Raw genomic sequence first — 12190 nt, 5'->3', positions numbered from 1 at the left:
GATGAAGGCAGCAAGTATGAATATGTACATGTGTAATGTCTGTGTATGTATATGTTGAAATGTATAGGTATGTATATGTATATGTGCATGTGTGGGCGTTTATGCATGTACATGTGTATGTGGGTGGGTTGGGCCATTCTTCTGTCTGTTTCCTAGCACTATCTTGCTAACACGGGAGACAGCGACAAAGTATAATAAATAAAATGATAAATATATAAATTTATTTTCTTATATATATTATCTATTCATTATACATAATCACGTCAGTGGGGTAGCGACAAGAAACAGACGAAGAATGGCCAATCCACTCATATACACATATTCATACATAAACGCCCACATACGCACTTATACATACATATACATACACATACACAGACATTTCATACATACATGTGTACATATTCATACTTGCTTGCCTTCATCCATTCCTGTTGCTACCCTGCCCCACAGGAAAACAGCATCACTACTCCCTGCTTCTGCGAGGTAGCGTCAGGAACACAGACAAAAAGGCCACATTCATTCACACTCAGTCTCTAGCTGTCATGTGTAATGCACCAAAACCACAGCTCCCTATCCATACCCAGGCCCCACAGACCTTTCCATGGTTTACCCCAGACATGACCTGGTTCATTCCATTGACAGCATGTCAACCCCAGTATACCACATCGTTCCAATTCACTCTATTTCTTGAACACCTCTCAACCTCCTTTATCTTCAGGCCCTGATCACTCAAAATCTTTTCCACTCCATCCTTCCACCTCCATTTTGGTCTCCCGCTTTTAATTGTTCCCTCCACCTATTACACAAATATCCTCTTTGTCAATCTTTCCTCACTCTTTCTTTCCATATGTCTAAACCATTTCAACACACCCTCTTTTGCTCTCTCAACCACACTCTTTTTATTTCCACATATCTCTCTTACCCTTTCATTACTTACTCGATCAAACCCCCTCACACCACATATTGTCCTCAAACATTTCATTTCCAACACATTCACCCTCCATCCTATCTATAGCCCAAGCCTCACAACCATACAACATTGTTGGAACTACTATTCCTTCAAAACATACCCATTTTTGCCCTCTGAGATAACATTCTCTCCTTCTACTCATTCTTCATTGATCCCAGAACCTTCGCCTCCTCTCCACCCTGTGACTCACTTCTGCTTCCATGGTTCCATCCGCTGCCACGTCCATTCCCAGATATCTAAAAAACTTCACTTCCTCCAATTTTTCTCCATTCAAACTTACATCCTGATTAACGTGTCCCTTCACCCTACTGAACCTAATAACCTAGTTCTTATTCACATTTACTCTCAACTTTCTTCTTTCACACTTTTCCAAACTCAGTCATCAACTTCTGCAGTTTCTCACTCGAATCAGCCGCTAGAGCTATATCATCGGCAAACAACTACTGACTCACTTCCCAAGCCCTCTCATCCCTAACAGACTGCATACTTGCCCCTCTCTCCAAAACTCTTGAATTTACCTCCCTAACCACCCCATCCATAAACAAATTAAACAACCATGGGGACATCACTCACCCCTGCCGCAGACTGACATCTACTGGAAACCAATCACTTTCCTCTCTTCCTACTCATACACATGCCTTACATTCTTGGTAAAAACTTTTCACTGCCTCTGGCAACTTACCTCCCACACCATATACTCTTAAGACCTTCCACAAATCACCTCTATCAACCCTATCATATGCAATCTCCAGATCCATAAATGCTTCATACAAATCCATCTGTTTTTCTAAGTATTTCTCACATACATTCTTCGAAGCAAACACCTGATCCACGCATCCTCTACCACTTCTGAAACCACACAGCTCTTCCACAGTCTGTTGCTCTGTACATGCCTTCATCCTCTCAATCAATACCCTTCCATATAATTTACCAGGAATACTCAACAAACATATGCCTTTGTAATTTGAACACACCCTTATCCCCTTTGCCTATGTACAATGGCACTCTGCATGGATTCCGCCAATCCTTAGGCACTTCACCATGATCCATACATACACTGAATCTTTTTTTTTTATATTTGATTCATTATTTCCATTCATCCTGCTCAGTTTATAGGCACTATGAGATTATTCTTACACCAAATATGAGAAAACTTGGCTGCCCTCTGTGGAGGCCTCCACAGCCCCCATCAGAAGTATGTTATTGTATCAGTGTGATAAATGAGAGAACTTTATGCATGGCCAGTTAGATTCTGTTATATATTAATCTATTGCACTCAGAAATCTAAATTATTAAATGAAATTAAAGATAATGTCCAGATTCAGGCATTCTGGACATCTAATGTATGTGTATTCTACAAACTGAATTTACGTAACAATTGTATTTTGGTTCAGTTTCATGCTGTAGTTCATTTCCTGGTGGCATTTAAAAAAGCTGTTTCAGAGTTTTCAACATATCCATACAACTGATAAATGTAAAGATTCCCAGTTCAACAAATTCTGCACATACTTCTATTGTCTGACACAAGATGAAATATTTTCCCACGGATGTGTGGGATCTTCACTGGAGACCACATAATTCTACCCTTTAGAGACAGGCTGCCAAATGTATATTTTGTAGAATAAAATTCAAGTTTCCCCATCTGAGAATCCTAAATTTTAATCAAATAATGCCATTACCCCTTTTAAAGGGCTCCTGCAGCTTCAGTCTCTGCTACAAGCATCAGAAATTAACTCCTTTAAAGTGAAAAGTTCCCCAATAAGACTGCACTGCTTGTAAATCACTGACAATAATATACCTTCACTTCAAGAGACTTTTTCACTTGAAGTGTAATCATGTGCGAATGACCGGGAGATGTATAAAAGAAAGTGGCAAGAAGTCAAGAGATGAAAAGGAGGGCAAATAAGAGTTGGGGTGAGAGAGTATCATTAAACTTTAGGAAGAATAAAAAGATGTTTTGGAAGGAGGTAAATAACATGTGTAAAACAAGAGAACAAACAGGAAAATCAGTGAAGGGGGCGAAGGGGAAGTAATAACAGGTGGTGATGAAGTGTGAAGGAGATGGAGTATTTTGAAGGTTTGTTGAATGCGTTTGATGACAGAGTGGCAGATGTAGGGTGTTTTGGTCGGGGTAGTGTGTGAAGTGAGAGGGTCAGGGAGAGTGGTCTCATTAAGAGAGAAAAGGTAGTGAAAGCTTTGTGGAAAATGAAATCTGACAAGGCGGTGGGTTTGGACGGTATTGCAGAAGAATTTATTAAGAAAGGAGGTGACTGTGTTGTTGATTGGTTGGTAAGGATATTCAATGTATGTATGGATTATAGTGAAGTGCCTGAGCATTGACAGAATGCATGCATAGCGCCATTGTACAAAGGCAAAGGGGATAAAGGTAACTGTTCAAACTACAGATGCACAAGTTTGTTGAGTATTCCTGGGAAACTGTATGGGAGGGTATTGATTGAGAGGGTGAAGGCATGTGCAGAGAATCAGATAGGGGAAGAGCAGTGTGGTTTCAGAGATGGTAGAGGATGTGTGGAATAGGTGTTTACTTTAAAGAATGTATGTAAGAAATACTTAGAAAAAACAGATGGATTTGTATGTGGCATTTATGGATCTTGAGAATGCATATGATAGGGCTGATAGAAATGCCTTGTGGAAGGTCTTAAGAATATATGATGTGGGAAGTTAGCTACCAGAAGCAGTGAAAAGTTTTTATCATGGATGTTAGGCATGTGTACGAGTAGGAAGAGAGGTCAGTGATTGTTCCCAGTGAAGGTCAGTCTGTGGCAGGGGTATGTAATGTCTCCATCGTTGTTTAATTTGTTTACGGATGGAGTGGTGAGGGAGTTAAATGCAAGAGTCTTGGAGAAAGGGCGAGTATGCTGTCTGTCGGGGATGAGAGGGCCCAGGAAGTGTCAATTGTCGTTTGCTGATAATATAGCACTGGTGGTTGATTTGACTGAGAAACAGTAAAAGTTGGTGACTGAGTCTGGAAAAGTGTGTGAAAGGAGAAAGTTGAGAGTGAATATGAATAAAAACAAAATTATTAGGTTCAGCAAGTTAATTAGGATGTAAGGTTAAAATGAGAAAATATTGGAGGAAGTGAAGTGTTTCAGATATCTGGGAGTGGACTTGGTAGTGAGTTATAAGATGTGGGGGGGTAAAAAGGTTCTTGTAGCAAAAATTGGTATGTCTGAAGTATTAGTTGTTCCAACAATATTATATGGTGGCAAGTCATGGGCTATAAATATGTTTATGCGTAGGAGGTTGGATGTGTTCGAAATTAAATGTTTGAGGACAATATGTGGTGGGAGATGGTTTGACTGAGTAAATGAGGAAAGGGTGGTTGAGGAAGCAGAAGAGGGGTGTGTTGACATGGTTTAGAAATATGGAGAAAATGAGTGAGGAAAGGTTGACAAAGAGGATATATGTGTCAGAAGTGGAGGGAACAAGAAGAAGAGGGAGACAAATTGGAGATGGAAGGATGAAGTGAAAAAGATTCTGAGTGATTGGGGCCTGAACATGCAGGAGGGTAAGAGGTGTGCTTGGAATACAGTGAACTGGGTCGACGTGCTGTCAATGGATTGAATCAGGGCATGTGAAACGTCTGGGGTAAACCATGGAAAGGTCTGTGGGACCTGGATGTGGATAGGGAATTGTGGTTTCAGTGCATTGCTCATGATAGCTAGACAATGAAAGTGAATGGATGTGTAATTTCTTTGTCTGTTTCCTGAGATTATATTCCCACAGTGCTGGCTGACCTCACCATTCCCACAGTGCTGGCTGACCCTTCCATTCCCACAATGCTGGCTGACCCTTCCATTCCCACAGTGCTGGCTGACCCCTCCATTCCCACAGTGTTGGCTGACACCTCCATTCCCACAGTGCTGGCTGATGCCCCCCCCCATTCCCACAGTGCTGGCTGACACCCCCATTTCCACAGTGCTGGTTGACCTCTCCATTCCCAAAGTGCTGGCCGATCTCCCCCATTCTCACAGTGCTAGCTGACCCCTCCATTCCCACAATGCTGGTTGACCTCTCCATTCCCAAAGTGCTGGCCGATCTCCCCCATTCTCACAGTGCTAGCTGACCCCTCCATTCCCACAGTGCTGGCTGACCCCTCCATTCTCACAGTGCTGGCTGACCCTCCCTATTCTCACAGTGCTGGCTGAGCCCTCCATTCCCACAGTGCTGGCTGACCCCTCAATTCTCACAGTGCTGGATGACCCCTACATTCCCACAGTGCTGGCTGACCCCCCATTCTCACAGTGCTGGATGACCCCTACATTCCCACAGTGCTGGCTGACCCCTCCATTCCCACAGTGCTGGCTGACCCCTACATTCCCACAGTGCTGGCTGACCCCTCCATTCCCACAGTGCTGGCTGACCCCTCCATTCCCACAGTGCTGGCTGACCCCTACATTCCCACAGTGCTGGATGATGCCACCTTTTCCACAGTGGTGGCTGACCTTTCCATTCCTACAGTACTGGCTGACCCCTCCACTCCCACAGTGCCCACAGTGCTGGCTGACCCCTCCATCACTACAGTGCTGGCTGACCTCTCCATTCCCACAGTGCTGGATAATGCCACCATTCCCACATTGCTGGCTGACTCCACCATTGCCACAGTGCTGGCTGACTCCACCATTCCCACAGTGCTGGATGACCATTCCATTCCCACAGTGCTGGATGACACCACCATTGCAACAGTGCTGCCTTACCCTACCATTCCCACAGTGCTAGCTTACCCTACCATTCCCACAGTGCAGCCCGACCCTCCATTCCCACAGTGCTATCTTACCCTACCATCCCCACAGTGCTGCCCGACCCTCCATTCCCACAGTGCTAGAGTCATTCAAGATAATCATTCTCGCCTGTAATTAGGTGCCATTATGAATCATGCGTCAACACAACGTTAATGCATTCGCTAGGTTGTCGCCATCACCGTGTGCCTCCTTCGGCCTTGGTAGTTGCAACGGCCAGCGTACGGTAGTCCTGGCGAAGCAGCTGCCAGCACTAAATATACACCACTAACCTCGCACCAAAGTCTTCCTACTTTCCTCGTCCCTCGCGTCCCCAAAGCCTTCCTACTTTCCTCGTCCCTCGCGTCACCAAAGTCTTCCTACTTTCCTCGTCCCCTCGCGTTATCAAAGCCTTCCTACTTTCCTCGTCCCTCGCGTCACCAAAGTCTTCCTACTTTCCTCGTCCCCTCGCGTTATCAAAGCCTTCCTACTTTCCTCGTCACCAAAGCCTTCCTACTTTCCTCGTCCCTTGCGTCACCAAAGCCTTCCTACTTTCCTCGTCCCTCGCGTCACCAAAGCCTTCCTACTTTCCTCATCCCCTCGCGTTATCAAAGCCTTCCTACTTTCCTCGTCCCTCGCGTCACCAGAGTCTTCCTACTTTCCTCGTCCCTCGCGTCACCAAAGCCTTCCTACTTTCCTCGTCCCTTGCGTCACCAAAGCCTTCCTACTTTCCTTGTCCCTCGCGTCACCAAAGCCTTCCTACTTTCCTCGTCCCTCACGTTATCAAAGCCTTCCTACTTTCCTCGTCACCAAAGTCTTCCTACTTTCCTTGTCCCCTGCGTCACCAAAGCCTTCCTACTTTCCTCGTCCCTCGCGTCACCAAAGCCTTCCTATTTTCCTCGTCCCTCACGTCACCAAAGCCTTCCTACTTTCCTCGTCCTTAGCATCACCAAAGCCTTCCTACTTTCCTCGTCCCTCATGTTATCAAAGCCTTCCTACTTTCCTCGTCACCAAAGCCTTCCTACTTTCCTTGTCCCTCGCGTCACCAAAGCCTTCCTACTTTCCTCGTCCCTCACGTTATCAAAGCCTTCCTACTTTCCTCGTCCCCAAAGCCTTCTTACTTTCCTCGTCCCCAAAGCCTTCCTACTTTCCTCGTCCCCAAAGTCTTCCTACTTTCCTCGTCCCCAAAGCCTTCCTACTTTCCTCGTCCCTAGCGTCACCAAAGCCTTCCTACTTTCCTCGTCCTTCGCGTCACCAAAGCCTTCCTACTTTCCTCGTCCCCAAAGCCTTCTTACTTTCCTCATCCCCAAAGCCTTCCTACTTTCCTCGTCCCTCGCATCACCAAAGCCTTCCTACTTTCCTCGTCCTTCGCGTCACCAAAGCCTTCCTACTTTCCTCGTCCTTCGCGTCACCAAAGCCTTCCTACTTTCCTCGTCCCTCACGTTACCAAAGCCTTCTTACTTTCCTCGTCCCCAAAGCCTTCCTACTTTCCTCGTCACCAAAGCCTTCCTACTTTCCTCATCCCCAAAGCCTTCCTACTTTCCTCATCCCCAAAGCCTTCCTACTTTCCTCGTCACCAAAGCCTTCCTACTTTCCTCATCCCCAAAGTCTTCCTACTTTCCTCGTCCCTCGCGTCACCAAAGCCTTCCTACTTTCCTCGTCCCTCATGTTATCAAAGCCTTCCTACTTTCCTCATCCCCAAAGCCTTCCTACTTTCTTCGTCACCAAAGCCTTCCTACTTTCCTTGTCCCCAAAGCCTTCCTACTTTCCTCGTCACCAAAGCCTTCCTACTTTCCTCGTCCCCAAAGCCTTCCTACTATCCTCGTCCCTCGCGTCCCCAAAGTCTTTCTACTTTCCTCGTCCCTCACGTTATCAAAGCCTTCTTACTTTCCTCGTCCCCAAAGCCTTCCTACTTTCCTCGTCCCCAAAGCCTTCCTACTTTCCTCGTCCCCAAAGCCTTCCTACTATCCTCGTCCCTCGCGTCCCCAAAGCCTTCCTACTTTCCTCGTCCCTCACGTTATCAAAGCCTTCTTACTTTCCTCGTCCCCAAAGCCTTCCTACTTTCCTCGTCCCCAAAGCCTTCCTACTTTCCTCGTCCCTCACGTTATCAAAGCCTTTCTACTTTCCTCGTCCACAAAGCCTTCTTGCTTTCCTCGTCCCCAAAGCCTTCCTACTTTCCTCGTCCCTCGCGTCACCAAAGCCTTCCTACTTTCCTCGTCCTTCGCGTCACCAAAGCCTTCCTACTTTCCTCGACCCCAAAGCCTTCTTACTTTCCTCGTCCCCAAAGCCTTCCTACTTTCCTCGTCCCTCGCGTCACCAAAGTCTTCCTACTTTCCTCGTCCTTCGCGTCACCAAAGTCTTCCTACTTTCCTCGTCCTTCGCGTCACCAAAGTCTTCCTACTTTCCTCGTCCCTCGCGTCACCAAAGCCTTCCTACTTTCCTCGTCCTTCGCGTCACCAAAGCCTTCCTACTTTCCTCGTCCTTCGCGTCACCACAGCCTTCCTACTTTCCTCGTCCCTCGCGTCACCAAAGCCTTCCTACTTTCGTCGTCCTTCGCGTCACCAAAGTCTTCCTACTTTCCTCGCGTTGTGTGGCGGGCTTCACCTGAGCAGAGTATATGATAACCGTGTGATCACGTGAAGTTGGTCTGGCCTGCATGTAGGTGAGGTGAGAAAGTTAATAAAGAAATGGAAAGAGGATACAAAATACGTCTCTACGATTCATCACAGACGAAACATAACACTCTATGAAAATCCAATGCAACAGCATGAGCGATGTACAGATTAAACCGATCGGTTCATATCACAGAGAAGCAAAACCCATGATGTATGGCGGAGAATTGAAGACGACAGCTATGCAAACTACTGTCATGTCTGAGATCTGGACCACAGCATAAACATGGAACCCACTCGGTTCCTTCCAAGCCTCAAAATACCCAGGAAGGCTCCAGCCATCCACCGACGTACATAATGAACAATCTTTAGCTTAACTTAGTAAGAAAAAGAAAAAAAAGATACAACACGAATATATACACATCCCAATGCTATCGGGGATATATATATATATATATATATATATATATATATATATATATATATATATATATATATATATATATATATATATATATTTTTTTTTTTTGCTTTGCCACTGTCTCCCGCGTTTGCGAGGTAGCGCAAGGAAACAGACGAAAGAAATGGCCCAACCCACCCCCATACAATATACATACGTCCACACACGCAAATATACATACCTACACAGCTTTCCATGGCTTACCCCAGACGCTTCACATGCCCTGATTCAATCCACTGACAGCACGTCAACCCCGGTATACCACATCGATCCAGTTCACTCTATTCCTTGCCCTCCTTTCACCCTACTGCATGTTCAGGCCCCGATCACACAAAATCTTTTTCACTCCATCTTCTGCTTCCATGGTTCCATCCACTGCCAGATCCACTCCCAGATATCTAAAACACTTTACTTCCTCCAGTTTTTCTCCATTCAAACTTACCTCCCAATTGACTTGACCCTCAACCCTACTGTACCTAATAACCTTGCTCTTATTCACATTTACTCTTAACTTTCTTCTTTCACACACTTTACCAAACTCAGTCACCAGCTTCTGCAGTTTCTCACATGAATCAGCCACCAGCGCTGTATCATCAGCGAACAACAACTGACTCACTTCCCAAGCTCCCCCATCCCCAACAGACTTCATACTTGCCCCTCTTTCCAAAACTCTTGCATTCGCCTCCCTAACAACCCCATCCATAAACAAATTAAACAACCATGGAGGAAGTAAAGTGTTTTAGATATCTGGGAGTGGATCTGGCAGCGGATGGAACCATGGAAGCGGAAACCACAGCTCCCTTTCCACAACCAGGCCCCACGCAACTTTCCATGGTTTTACCCTAGACGCTTCACATGCCCTGGTTCAATCCATTGACAGCACGTCGACCCTGGTATACCACATCGTTCCAGTTCACTCTATTCCTTGCACGCCTTTCACCCTCCTGCATGTTCAGGCCCCGATTACTCAAAATCTTTTTCACTCCATCTTTCCATCTCCAATTTGGTCTCCCACTTCTCGTTCCCTCCACCTCTGACATATCCTCTTGGTCAATCTTTCCTAACTCATTCTCTCCTTGTGACCAAACCATTTCAAACACCCTCTTCTGCTCTCTCAACCACACTCTCTTCATTACCACACATCTCTCTTACCCTATTATTACGTATTCGATCAAACCACCTCACACCACATATTGTCCTCAAACATCTCATTTCCAGCACATCCACCCTCCTGCGCACAACTCTATCCATAGCCCACGCCTCGCAACCATACAACATTGTTGGAACCACTATTCCTTCAAACATATATATATATATATATATATATATATATATATATATATATATATATATATATATATTGGAAAGGATCACAATTTTGCGCGTGATCAAGTATATGCTACGTCTCTTCGTTGTATATCAACTGACTTATATTTCTCTCTTGTGTCTCCCCTGATAATGTGATTATTACACGAAAGTGCACTTGGGAACTTATCGCGTTTCATTTTACCCTTAACAGGCCACTGGCAAAGAGTGAATCTACCGTAGTGTTTACAGAGGCTCCTACCCAGTGTTCCTCCAACTTCTACCTAATACTCCTGCCTAGTGATATTTCTCACCATGAACATGGTTGCAGTGCAACCAAAACAAACTGAAAGCTTAAGTTTCATTTTAAGCAGACCTACAGTCTATATCCTGACTCATATCTTCTTCCCCTTTCTTTGCCTATCTTTCTATATTCTTTTATTTATTATTTATTTTATTTTGCTTTGTCACTGTCTCCCGCATTAGCGAGGTAGTGCAAGGAAACAGACGAAAGAATGGCCCAGCCCACCCACATACACATGTATATACATACACGTCCACACACGCAAATATACATACCTATACATCTCAACGTATTCCCTGGGGATAGGGGAGAAAGAATACTTCCCACGTATTCCCTGCGTGTCGTAGAAGGCGACTAAAAGGGAAGGGAGCGGGGGGCTGGAAATCCTCCCCTCTCGTTTTTTTTTTTTTTTTAATTTTCCAAAAGAAGGAACAGGGAAGAGGGCCAGGTGAGGATATTCCCTCAAAGGCCCAGTCCTCTGTTCTTAACGCTACCTCGCTATCGCGGGAAATAGCGAATAGTATGAAAAAAAAAAAAAGAATATATATATATATATATATATATATATATATATATATATATATATATATATATATAAGGCACTTAAAACATGCTTCCAGAAACACCCAAATGTATCAAGAATATTACACCATAAAACTGCAAACAGTTCAATCTTCTCTTCCATTTCCACTTACCTCTTTCTCCTGTCCCGCCTCTTCTTCCTTTCCTTCAAGCACCCTATAGAAGAAAAAATAAAGGTAGGTTACTCTTTTCAGATGGCAGATCTGTGTAGGGCACTGCTGAAGTTATCAATTTGAGTATGAGTGAGTGAAACAGGAGACAGGTGATTGTAATTGTGAATAAAAGCAAGATTTTAGATTCAGCACTGTATAAAAAAAAAAAAAAAATAGGCTAGTTGGGGGTGGGGTGAGTTTGAACGGAGAAAACTGGGAGGAAAAGAAGGGTATTTTGAGACCTGGGAGTGGACATGGCAGCGAATGGAACCATGAGGGTTGAAATGTATCAGTGTGAGTGACGGGACGAAGGTCCAGGGCGCACTGTGGAATGAGGAAGTCACTGTCTATAGGAGGTAAAGACGGGTAAGTACCAAGGTGTGACAGTAGTAATCAAGTGTGTGTTGTATGGTTGTGGGGGTGTGGGTAGCGTGCGGGCCCACAGATGAGGAGAAAAATACGGTAGAGAGAATCTCTGTTGGAAATTATATGTTTGAGGACAATACATGGCTGGCGCGAGGGAGGTTAAATGAATGAAATGAAAAAAAAAATGATAGGATAAGAGAGAGAGAGAGAGAGAGAGAGAGAGAGAGAGAGAGAGAGAGAGAGAGAGAGAGAGAGAGAGAGAGAGAGAGAGAGAGAGAGAGAGAGAGAGAATGGTTGGACAAAGGGTGTGTGTGTGTGTGTGTGTGTGTGTGTGTGTGTGTGTGTGTGTGTGTGTGTGTGTCCAAAGTGGGAGGGGATATGGAGAAGGAGAAACCCAACTGGAGATGGAAGGATGGAGTGAATAATATTTTTCAGGGCATATGAACTGGTCACGAGAAGCAAAGGAAAAAGGTCTGTGTGTGGGGGTTGGGGTCTGAGTATGAGGTCTATGGTCTATGGTTTCAATGCATTATACAAGACAGCTAGAGAGTGGGCCAATGAGGTCTATGGTCTATGGTTTCAATGCATTATACAAGACAGCTAGAGGGTAGATGTAGGCCAATAAGGTCTATGGTCTATGGTTTCAATGCATTATACAAGACAGCTAGAGGGTAGATGTAGGTCAATAAGGTCTATT

General features: G+C 44.8%; 1 protein-coding gene across 1 annotated transcript in view; it reads right to left on the bottom strand.

The window, feature by feature from the left end:
- RpL27 (ribosomal protein L27) overlaps positions 1 to 11126 on the bottom strand; it is a 144145-nt gene extending 133019 nt beyond the window's left edge. Inside the window, exon 1 of the mRNA XM_071686018.1 lies at positions 11089 to 11126. The gene's annotated coding sequence lies outside the window, so the exon portion shown is untranslated. The remainder of the gene's footprint in view (positions 1 to 11088) is intronic.
- Between the last annotated feature and the right edge of the window lie 1064 nt (positions 11127 to 12190).

This window comes from Panulirus ornatus, chromosome 41, assembly GCF_036320965.1.
Source record: "Panulirus ornatus isolate Po-2019 chromosome 41, ASM3632096v1, whole genome shotgun sequence".
NCBI classification, from domain to species: Eukaryota; Metazoa; Arthropoda; class Malacostraca; order Decapoda; family Palinuridae; genus Panulirus; species Panulirus ornatus.
Note: the sequence above shows the minus strand (reverse complement) of the source record. Positions and strands in the feature narration are given on the sequence as shown.